This window comes from Hemitrygon akajei, chromosome 11 (genome assembly GCF_048418815.1).
Source record: "Hemitrygon akajei chromosome 11, sHemAka1.3, whole genome shotgun sequence".
NCBI classification, from domain to species: Eukaryota; Metazoa; Chordata; class Chondrichthyes; order Myliobatiformes; family Dasyatidae; genus Hemitrygon; species Hemitrygon akajei.
Window position 1 is genome coordinate 132798987 of NC_133134.1, and position 12992 is coordinate 132811978.

The window sequence follows — 12992 nt, forward strand, 5'->3', positions numbered from 1 at the left end:
AGTCCTTTCAGATGAGATGACCTGTGAGTCAGCTGGAGTCATCTACTGTATCCAGTATTCCCGGTGTGGCCTCCTATATATAGGAAAGACCCAACACAGTCTGGGAGACCACTTCGTCAAGCACCTACGCTCCATCCGCCAGAAAAAGCAGGATCTCCCAATGGCCACCCTTTTTAATTCCACTTCCCATTCCCATTTCCATTCTGACATGTCAATCCATGGACTCATCTACTGTCGCAATGAGGCCACACTTAGGTTAGAGGAGCAACACCCTATATTCCATCTGGGTAGCCTTCAATTTGATGGCATGAATATTGATTTCTCGAACTTCTGTTAACACCCCCACCTTCACCAATCCCCATTCCCTTTTCTCTCTCTCACTTATCTCCCTACCTGCCCATCACTTCCCTCTGGTGCTCCTCCCCATTTTCTTTCTTCCATGGTTGTCTGTCCTCTCCTATCAGATTCCCCCTTCACCAGCCCTGTACCTGTTTCACCAATCAACTTCTCACTTCTTTACTTCCCTCCTCCGCCCCTCCCAGTTTCACCTATCACCTTGTGGTTCTTCCACCCCCTTTCTCCCACCTTCTAAATCTGACTCCTCATTTCTTTCTCTCTAGTCCTGATGAAGAGTCTCAGCCCAAAACATCAACTGTACTCTTTTCCATAGACGCTGTCTGGCCTGTGGAGATCCTCCAGCATTTTGTGTGTGTTTGGATTTCCAGCATCTCAGGTTTTCTCTTGTTTCTGGGTTTATTCAATGACTTTGTGTAGTCTAACATGGTTTAGCATTCAATCTCCAAACTCTGTCAATTTACCTCAGTGAACAAACAACTTGATTTCATAGTTTTTATGACACCACGCACATTTTTTATATGGGTAATAAGGTGCTTTTTAAGCAAAGTAGTCACCTTTAAATTTTAGGAAGGGAAAGTTACTGGTATATGCCATAATTTACTTGAGTTTTGCAAAATAATGAATGAAAATGTGGCACTTTACATGTTCTATTACATTCTGGCTGGTGATAATGTTTGAGATGCAACAAATTAATGTTTGCAAAGTTTACAGAATGGAAACATTAAATTCAAAAGCAGCTGTAGTTCACAGAGGCAAAATTGATAATAGAAAGAAAATAACACAATGATACAATTCTTGCATAGGAAATCTAAACAAGTAAAGTAAGAAAATGCACAGCTGATTAGTCATCAAAAAAGTTAGCTGATTCTTCATCCTGTCTGTTTTTGACTGATGTTGCAAAGCAGAGAACTGCAGATGCAACCTGATCCACTGAGCATTTTTGGCATTCGATTTCAGATTTCCAGGAATGGCTGTACATTTTGGTTTTCTAACTTTCCCAATGCCCTCATTCATCTTCCTCTGCCTGTGTGCATTCAGACAGATCAGTGATGATTAACAAGCATTCATTTCCCTTACTCAGGTGACTCCAAATGCAATTGTGTCAGCTAGACACCCTGTCACAGATTTTATCACTGACTTTCTCTTCAAATCTTCCCCTTTCTGAAACTTATAACATGCTTGATTTTTCACTTTTCCATTTCTGAGAAATGGTCTTTGACCTGAAGCTGCTTGACCGCTTTTTTGTCCATGGTGCTGCCTGTTTCGCGATGTATCTTCAGTATTTCACCTTCATGTACTCAAATGGTCAGTGACTATCTTGAGAGAGAAAGGCAAAATTATATATAATTTTTTATTCATCCTTATGGGTGGTGTGCATGTATATTTTTCCCTCAATCTTGGATCCTCTACCAGGGGCCTTGGAGATTGAGGGTTCAGTGTAGTATCCTTGCTGTTCCTAGTAATGTGATCTTCTGGACCCAGATCTCAGATGTTGTTCTTGGGATTTGTTGGAACCACTCTCCTAGTCCAGATGTCACAGCTCCAAGTACTTTGATCACCACCGGGATTACTCTGACTTTAAACTTCCACATCCATTTTATTTGCTCTTTCAAACCCTGACATTTCTCCAGCTTCTCGTATTCTTTCTTCCTGATGTTACTGTCATTCGGGATTGCCACATCTATTACTATTGCTTTCTTCTGTTCCTTGTCCAGTATTACTATGTCTGGTTGGTTGGCCAGTACCTGCTTATCAGTCGGTATTTGGAAGTTCCACAGGATCTTCGCTCTGTCATTCTCCACTGCCTTCTTGGGTGCTTCCCATTTGGACTTGGGAGTGTCCAATCCTTACTCTGCATAAGTGTTCCTGTACACAATTCCTGCAACTTGGCCATGCTGTTCAGTGTATGCTGTCCCTGCTTGCAGCTCGCACCCTGCTACTATATCTGGAAGCCAGCCTAATAGGCAGGCTTGGCTTATCGTTAGGAAGGTGTATTCGTTACACTTGCTCAGGTTATTAGAAATTATAGATCAGTTAACCTAACATCTGAGGTAGCTGATTTATTGGTGGCATTCTAAGGGAAAAGATATACATTCATTTGGAAAGACAGGAGTTGATTAGGGATAGTCAGCTTGCCATTATGTGTAAGAGATCATGGTTTATGTATTTGAATGAGCTTTTTGAAGAAGTAATATGGACTTCAGTTAGTCCTTTGATCAGGTTCTGTATGGTAGGCTGCTATGGGAAGTTAGACTGTATGGGATGCAGGGAAAGCTGACAATTGGATTGGCTTGATGGTAGCAAGCAGAGAGTGATAGTGGAAGATTACTTCTCATACTGGAGGCCTGTGACTGAACTGCTAAGTTCCTCCAGCATTTTGTGTATGTTACTGGGTACAGAAGTTGGGATGTTATGTTGCAATTGTATGAAAAAGACATTGGTGAAGCTGTATTTGGAATATTGTGTTCAGCATTGGTTACTCTGCTATAGGATAAGTGTCACTAAGCTAGAAAGAGTATAGAGGAGATTTATGAGAATGTTGTTGCCAGGACTGGAGACACTGAGGTATGGGGAGATGTTGAGAAAGTTGGGGCTTTATTCATTGAAGCATAAGAGAATTAGTGATGACCTTATAGAAGTATATAAATTAGAATTTATTTAAATTTTACATCCATCCCACAACGTGAGGCAGTAAAAATCTTTGCATTATGACTCCATCACAACGTACAGACATGTGAATTTAAAAGTTTAATGGTTCGTAGAAAGAAACTGTCCTGCAGTCTATGGGTCATGGCTTTAATGCTGCGGTACCATTTGCCAGACGGAAGCAGCTGCAACAGTTTATGGTTGGGGTGACTGGTGTCCCTAATTATCTTCCAGGCCTTCTTTCTGCCCCTGCTGTTATAAGTGTCCTCAATGGAGGAAAGTTCACATCCTCAGATGCACTGGGCTGCCCTTACCACTCTCTGCAGTGCTCAGCGATGAAGGTTGGTGCAGTTCCCATACCAGGCAGTGACACAGCCAGTCAGGATGCTCTCACTGGTGCCTCTGTAGAAAGTGTTGAGGATCTGGTGGCCCATGCTGAACTTCTTCAGTCGCCTGAGGTGGAAGAGATACTGTTGTGCTATTTTTGCCACAAAGCCGTTGAGTATAGTCCTGGTGAGATCATCAGTGATGTGTATATGGAGAAACTTGAAACTACTCACACTCTCAACTGCAGGCCTATTGATTTTGATTGGGGTGAGCCTGTAACTCACAATCAGCTCTTCTGTTTTTTGGACATCAAGGGAGAGGTAAGATCATTACAGGGCATGGATAGGGTGAATGCATATAGCCTTTTAACCAGATTTGGTGAATCAAGAACTGAAGGGAACAGTTTACGGTGAGGAAGAGATTTAATAGGAAACACTTGGGCAACTTTTTCACTCAGAAGGTGGTCTATATATGGAATGAGCAAACAGATGAAGTAATTGAGGTAGATACATGAATAATATTTGAATACATTAGGGCAAGACAAGGATAGGAAAGGTTTAGAGGGATATGGGCCAAATATGTGCAAATGGATGAGTTTAGTCAACATGGATGCTTACTAAGGCCTGCTTCTGTGTTGTCTGATTCTATAACACTATGACACAGCCACAGGAATGACAGTTATAACCATTGCCAAGAGCATAATATTGTGGTTCAATAACCTATTGATGAAGGATTCTTGTCTCTAATGAAGACTCCGATTGCAACTCCAGAAATGTGGTAAAAGATATCACCAATTATTCCTTGAAAAGAAGGCAACATTGAGAATATCTAAAGAAACATTGCAACACCTTAAGGCCCAGAGGCAGCTTCAGAAAGTGACATCCATGTCTGTAATCACCTATGAACGTCCAGCTTTCCTGTGCCTTGCCCACTTGTGGTTAGATACCTCATGAGAGACATTTTGTCACCTCTCATCCACCCCATTGAGTTCCTAGGTTGGAAGTGGGTAAGAATGCAGTTTGAGAATATCAGAAATTCCACATGCAGTCTATTAATATTTGAGGACAAAAAATTGGTTATCTCTCCTCAGGTTCTGCCTTGGTGTCTCCTGCATCTTGATGTTTTTATTTCAGGCTTCCAGCATCCAAACTACAGTGCCTGCATATCTTCAGTGCTTTATGATGTTAGGATTTTCTTCTAATCCACCAGCATCAACTAAATAAACGGACTATGTTGAAGACGGAAATTGACTCTGAGCCATCATGAACAGGTTCATGAAATAGATGAATCATTTCATAAAGCTGGCAATGCTGTATTTAATATGGAGAACTATGAGTCATAAGCTTCAATGCATTGAATAAGATCACTATGGTATTTTTCAACATATTTACGATGCAAGCTACCTTTGAAGGTTTCAAGTTCCATGCACTAAAATAGTTGCTTCATTTGATGATCCAGGCAACTGGCCATCTCTTCCTTGTGTGAGAACATCATTCCAAGGGCCTTGAAATTGTCCGCTTCAGTAGCTCCCTATGTGCTGAGCTTGGTTGCCAAGGCATTACACATGAAGATCCATTCCATGCATCAATATCTCTGTGTCCAACTGAATAGATTTTAAGAATCCTGTTTTCTCTGATAAGGACGCACCATTGATTCCAGATTCCAGTCTTGCACAGTCATGAAACATGAGCCGCCTATATATTTCAATAATAGACTTTATTCATAGTAAACAAGAGAAAATCTACAAATGCTGGAAATCAAGTGGAAAAGCTCCTCCCTCAATACCATTCAGGGCCTCAAACAGTCCTTCCAGGTGAGGCGACACTTCACCTATGAGTCTATTGAGGTGATCTACTGTATCCGGTGCTCTCGGTGTGACCTCTTTTATATTGGTGAGACCTAGCGTAGATTGGGAGACCACTTCACCAAGCACCTACATTCCACCTGCCAGAAAAAGTGGGATCTCCGAGTGGCCACTGTCATGACCCCAGCCCCCTCCTTTGTGAGAATCGCAAGAGAGAGAGAGAGCAGCCTTACGGTTTGGAATGTGGGCTGGCCGCTCAGCCAGACAAAAGCCTTGGACATAGCCATTGTCTTGGGAGACACCTTTGTGGAATAAGGGACTGGACTATGTGCAAACCCTCAGGGCAACTTGGGCTGGGTGATGGGGGAAAGATTGCCTCACCCCCACCCTGATTGACATCTACAACCCTGCCAGTCCAGATAAAAGGGGGGCTTCCGAGGCGGGGCCTCAGACACACCAAGGAGACACACGAAGAAGACACGATAGTGCTTCCCGTCGGAGCGGGAAGCCATTCTGAAGGAAGCCACGTGCGTTAGATTCCGGACCGGGAGTCTGTGGCTGAAACCAAAAGGAAAAATTGTTTTAACTAACAACAGGGATTTGCTTCGCAAAGACGACGGGCAAGTGTTCCTTCTCTCTCTCTCCAACACGTGAAATGCCAGCGGTTCCCGAAACGGGGAAGCCTGCAGACTTTGAGTGACTCTTATATTCCATTGGACTCAGTATCCCCTAGACAACGATAGAGCTTATTTTTGATTGATTATTACTATACCTGTGCTTTAGATTGAGTTTTGACGATGTATATGATCTGAATGTTTTGTATTAACCATACGTTTGTGCCCCTTTATAAATAAAACGTTTGAAAATAGTATCATCAGGCTTCAGCGGACCTCTCTATCTTTGCTGGTAAGTCACCCGGTTACTGGGAACGTAACACCACCCATTTCAATTCTACTTCTCATTTCCATTCCGACATTTCAGTTCACGGTCACCTCTACTGCTGCAATGTATCTCACTCAGGTTGGAGCAGCAACACCTTATATTTCACTTGGGTAGCCTCCAGCTTGATGGCATGAACACTGATTTCTCAAACTTCTGGTAATTGTCCCCACTTCACCATTTCCCAGTCCCATTTCCCTCTCTTACCTTATCTCCTTATCTGCCCATCACCTCCCTCTGGTGCTCCTCCCCTTCCCTTTCTTCCATGCCCTGTCCTCTCCAATCCTATTCCCCCTGCTCCAACCCTTTATCACTTTCACCAATCAACTTCCCAGCTCTTTACTTCAGCCCCCCCTCCTCTCCTGGTTTCACTTATTACCTACCACCTTGTATTTCCTCCTTCCCTCTTAATCTGACCTCATCTCTTTTTTTCCAGTCCTGATGACAGGTCTCGGCCCAAAATGTTGACTGCTTACTCATTTCCATTGATTCTGCCTGGCCTGCTGAGTTCTTCCAGCATTTTGTGTGTGTTACTTTATTCAAATAATATTAGATACAAAGAAAGAAAGAAATAGTGCAAAAACTTATGCATTCATGGTTGATACATTCAATATTAAATATAGCACTATGCCACTCACATGGCTTCCTGGGCCCGATGCACACTTTACATTGTTCTAGGGGCTTCTGCACCTAATTCTGACCCTTCGTGTGAGGTTAGACTATGCTCCTTCCCCGCAGAGACCTATCATTGGTGCATCAGTGCATCCCTCAATACGTACTCCTGCAGACTGGAAAATACCGTTGCCTTACCGACATTTTGCTGTGCTGGAAGACCAAAATGTTTCAGGCCAACCAAAGTTTGTCATTCACTGAGTTGATGACCTTCCAGTAATATCTGATGTCTGTCTCAGTGCGTGCCCCTGGGAACAGGCTGACAGTTAGAGAGTCCTCTGTTACACAGATCCTGGGGATAACTCAGCTGTTGAGGGAGGGCCCCTGTCATTGCCAGCAGAGCAAAGTGTTATTGTGGGTGAGATCTGGTGATGAGGCATTCACTGGATGGTTTGGATAGTCTGCTAAGGAACCTGGCCCCCATATCCAGGGTGTTCCTGTCCCATCGTGACTTCAGTGTGTTCCATGCTGAACACTGCCTGATGGACTGTGGTCAAATGTATTTACTTGGAAGTACTCTTCCACATAGGACAAGTGATAGAACATCATCTAGCTGAGAGGGATATCGTGTGGTAATGGGGATAGGTCTATCTTCAGCATCACCAGGGACAGGTAAACCTTGACAATTGGTGCCCACATATTTTGGGTCCACACAGCACCTGACACAGCCATACACAAAAGTGGTCATCAGGATGAAGGCAATAGAGGATATATTTTTCACCCATTCTCTGAGGACTTGTTCAGCATGACCCATTGGACTCACTTCATCTTGGATCCCTTTAGAAACTGAAAGTGGTCCAGGTTGATTAACAAGGCAGTGGAGTGGGAAAGAGGCCACACCTGTGCCAAGTGCAGTAGACCAGAGAGCATACTGCACCTGATAACCAAGTTCATCAGTTCGTCCCAGTTATTAACAGAGCGTGCTGTTCTCACTGATCTATTTTTTGTTTTACCATCACAATCCATTCCAGCCAATTCTTGTTACACAGCTCAGTCTCTCCAAACCCGATCCCAGCACCTTCAAGTTGTCAGACCTGATGGTGAAGGGTCCTGTAGTCAAACAGCATGGCCTTACTTTTCCTATGATTTACTCTGGCCTCCAATGACAATCCAAACTGGTTGGAGATGATGATCAAATGCAAACTGACCACTGACCCAAGTGAAGATGATAAAAACATCCATGTACAGGGAGGTTTTGACTTATGTGCCTCCATTGCATGCCAACATCAACTCTCTTATACTTCTTCCCTTCCTGATGAATTTCTGTGCAGCACACATGCACAACAGTAGAGAATGGACTACCCTGCCTGTCTCCAGATGATGAGAAAACTATCTGTCTCCCATTCAGAATGTGAGTCATCTATAACCACAATCATCTTTCTAACATGACCACATGTTCTGGTGCTTGGACTGCATCCATCTAATGTGGTTGACATGACAACTTCACAGTGATGACAAGAGATAAAATAATTAATCGAAACAAAGAATATTGAACTTACATTGCAAATGATTACTTTTCATTCTAAGTTGTCATTAGTTCAGCATGAATGTCAAAATTCATGTTGGTACTTAAAATATTTAATTCTTTCATCAAGTAACTGGGAGGTTCTATTTTCCCATCTTCAATATCCAAACATCTGCTCAGTCAGTATTCAATCCTCTGCAGATATCAATTAAAAGAGAGCTGGATAGTCTCTTGTGTTTTGTGCTCACTTTTGGATGAATGTAAAAGAGACAACTTTGCATATGAGTAGATAGGTAGATAAATAGATAGATACTTTATTGATTCCAAAGGAAATTAGAGTGTCACAGTAGCATTACAAGTGCACAGATATTTGCACTGAGTTCATGCATATTCACATATGTGTCACAAATAGAGTGTACTTCTTGAAGGTTTGATATTACATAAGGCAATGTTGCTTGTTAATAATGGATAGGTGGGGTCATGAGCCATTGATAATGGCTACGTCTATAAATTAATGTTGGGTCACGATTGACCTTGTCTTGTAGTATATGGAGAAATAGTGAAGGGATGGTGTGATATGTACATCAAGACATGGGCAATGGCTTATCCCCCTCATTTTTTTTACCCTGCTGCATTGTATCTGCAGTCATGCCATTGGATTTCCAAAGATGAACTTATTGACAATCTCCAAACACATGTTTTTTTCTGTCTGAAGCAGAATTGTCCTCTCAGATCTAACGATCAGCATCTCCTTCCGGTATCTCTACAGTCTTTGCCTTTGTCCATTCCATTGAATTATGATTTGGTCTCCTCATGGTAACTTTAACTGCTTCAGCCTGCATACACCTTTAGATACATTAGCTGAGGCTATGTCATGCAGATTGTGATCTAAATTGATAATGGTAAAATGAAAAAGCTACTTACATACAAAATGTGTTTACTTCTGGTCTTCCATTTGTTACAGTGTCCATCTAGTTCATGTTCTCAAATTAATATCAGGCATTTGTTTTTACCCATGCAACTGAACTGTGAAAATCACTTTCATGCAGATACTTAAACAGTTCTTCCATATTTGAATTACAAAGGTGGTTCGATTCTCTAGTCAGTATTCTTCCTATCTCCATAGATGAATTTTTCTTAAACAGCTTTGTTGATTCTTCCCGGAGACCAGAATCATCTTTAATCTTCAAGCCATGTCCAATGTTCATGCAAAAGAAGCTTCCTGTCATGGTCCAGTCTGGCAATTCCCCACCTTGCTATTGCCTCAGTAATTGGGCTTCAATCCCCTCATCTAATTTCCAGTCATTCCCAGTGCCATTAATTACACACACCTGCCTTCAATCTGTAAATGCAGGATAAAAACCCTGTCATCACAACAAGGAGCTGCCAGTTCATTGGTCAACTCTTGTATGAGTAACCTTGTTTCATGGTTATTTAGGCCTGTCAGTTCTAAGTTCTGCATTGTCTCCTGGATTCTCCAAGTGAACCTTGTCTCTGTGTAAAGACTCTCCGAGATACCGGCTCTCCATTTGCAGTGGTGCTAATGCCTAATGACTCTGCCTCAGCGCCTGTGTCCTGCACTTGGGTTCATCTCCAGCCACGTCTTTGCAACACTTCCTGCAACCCAAGGAAACTGGACTTACTTTCTGAGTTATGGGGTCATTGATTATGAGCAAAGCACAACAGGATATTTGAAAGAAACTAGATGAATTTTAAATAAAAGCATCAGAGAACGATATCAAAATTTGGAGGTGATTGAAAACTTGGAAGAATAACTAGATTGTTAGTAAGTGAACTGGGGGGGGGGGCAATGGTGAAATATGGGGAGCCATTTCTACACAATGGTACAAATGGGAAATACTGCAAATGTGAAATAAAGGAGGGAAATTCTGGTTATACTGTATCTAAAAATAAATAAGATAAAATACAAATCTATGGACAAAGCACAGCAGAGTCCAACTAATAGATAGCCTTTTCAAAAAGAAGTGAAATTCTTACTATACCATTTCATCCTGTAGCTCCTTGTGACCAAAATCAAAAATTCAAGTCCATATTGCCATATCAGTGTCTGTCACAGGAAATCATGCATCTTTCTCAGTCCTCTGATAAAACTTTACAATTTGAAAATGTCCATCTTTACATCTTATGCAATTAAAGACCCCTCCCAGTCCAGACATTTTATTTTCTCTCCCTCCCATCAGTCAGAATCAGAATCAGGTTTATTATCACTGTCATGTGACATGAAATTTGTTAACTTAGCAGCAGCAGATCAATGTAATAAATAATCTAGCAGAGAAAAAATATATAATAATAAACAAGTAAATCAATTGTGTATATTGAATAAATTTAAAAATGTGCAAAAATAAAAATATTGTTTTTTTTTAAGTGAGTTTGTGACCAAAGATTCAATGTCCATTGAGGATTTGGATGGCAGAGGGGAAGAAGCTGTTCCTGATTTGCTGAGTGTCTGCCTTCATGCTTTAGTACCTCCTACCTGATGGTAACAGTGAGAAAAGGGCATGCCCTGGGTGCTGGAGGTCCTTAATAATGAACGTTGCCTTTCTGAGACACTGCTCCCTAAAGATGTCCTGGGTACTTTGTAGGCTAGTACCTAAGATGGAGCTGTCTAGACTTAAAACCTTCTGCAGCTTCTTTAGGACCTGTGCAGTAGCCCCTTCATACCAGACAGTGATGCAGCCTGTCAGAATGCTCTCCATGGTATATCTATAGAAGTTTTTGAGTGTATTTGTTGACATGCCAAATCTCTCCAAACTCCTAATAAAGTATAGCCGCTGTCTTACCTTCTTTATAACTACATTGATATGTTAGATCCTCAGAGATATGAGGATTGGCATGTGTTCCTTTGTCTTACCCTTCCTGAAGTTCACAATCAGTTCTTTTGTCTTACAGACATTGAGTGCCAGGTTGTTGCTACGGCACCACTCCACTAGTTGGCATATCTCACTCCTGTTCACCCTTTCGTCACCACCTGAGATTCTACCAACAATGGTTGTATCATCAGCAAATTTATAGATGGTATGAGCTATGCCTAGCCACGCTGTCATGTGTATACAGAGAGTAGATCAGTGGGCTAAGCTCACACCCCTGAGGTGCGCTAGTATTCAATGACAGCTTCTGCCTTGCTGTTATAAGACTACTGAATGGAACCTCATCTATGGTAAGTTGAATTCTTGACCTCACAATCTACCTCATTGTAACCATTCATCGTATGGTCTTCCTGCACTGCACTTTCTCTGTAACTGTAACACTATGTTCCGCATTATATTTCAGCTTTTTACTTCTACTACTTTGATGTACTGTTGTTGACAAATATTCTCTGCGGATGGCTCTAAAACAGTTCCTCACTATACTGAGTTACATATGACAATAATACTCTGGTTTACCATTATGCAATTGGTTTGCAGAGCAGACTGCACTTCTAGACCATCTTTTTGCTGGACCTGTGTGATAGCAACTATTTCCATGCTGTTTAATCATTCAAAAACTCTCTAAATACTCTCTTGAAGGCATTATATAAGAGATCTCTCCCCCCCCCCCCCACCTCCCCAGTCCAGAGTACCATCATATAAAGAGCCTTTTCAGATCCTCTCAAAGCTCAGCAGCATCTACATTCTAGTCTGGGAACAAAACAACATGACACCAAGTTAAGAACTAACTGCTGTTAAATAATATGAGCATTAATCCAATGCTCTTTTCATCCTTTATCTTTCAACCTTTTAATGCAGCCACATTATTGCAGTAGTTGGCTATAATAACAAAGATGGATTTATCAACATATTCTCTAATCTTTCAATTTCATTGTAGTAAATTAATTTTACAATGCAGCCAAAATCCACCTTAACTGATCATTCCTCATAACCAAAGATAAGAAGTGGAAGAAGAAGGCCACATAGCCATTCATGCCTGTTCCACTACTCTGCAAAATGTGATCTGATTTGGCCAGCTCCATTCTCTTCTCTGCTCCCCCTAAATTTTGACTTTTCTGCAGATTCCAGATTTGTCTACTTCAACAGACAATAGACAGTAGGTACAGGAGTAGGCCATTTGGCCCTTCTAGCCAGCACAGCCATTCACTGTGATCATGGCTGATCATACACAATCAGTACCCTATTCCTGCCCTCTCCCCATATCCCTTGACCCCGCTATCTATAAGAGCTCTATCTAACTCTCTCTTGAATGCATCCAGAGACTTGGCCTCCACTGCCTTCTGGGGCAGAGCATTCCACATATCCACCACTCTCTGGGTGAAAAAGTTTTTCCGCACCTCTGTTCTAAATGGCCAACCCCTTATTCTTAAACTGTGGCCTCTAGTTCTGGACTCATCCATCAGCAGGAAGATGCTTCTTGCCTCCAGTGTGTCCAATCCCTTAATAATCTTATATGTTTCAATCAGATCCCCCCCCTTCTAAATTCCAGTGTATACAAGCCCAGTCGCTCGAATCTTTCAACATATGACAGTCCCGCCATTCCAGGAATTAACCTTGTGAACCTATGCTGCACTCCCTCAATAGCAAGAATGTCCTTCCTCAAATTTGGAGACCAAAACTGCACACAATGCTCCAGGTGGGGTCTCACCAGGGCCCTGTACAGCTGCAGAAGGACCTCTTTACTCCTATACTCAATTCCTCTTGTTATAAAAGCCAGCATGCCATTAGCTTTCTTCACTGCCTGCTGTACCTGCATGCTTGCTTTCATTGACTGATGTACAAGAACACCTAGATCTCGTTGTACTTCCCCTTTTCCTAACTTGACTCCATTTAG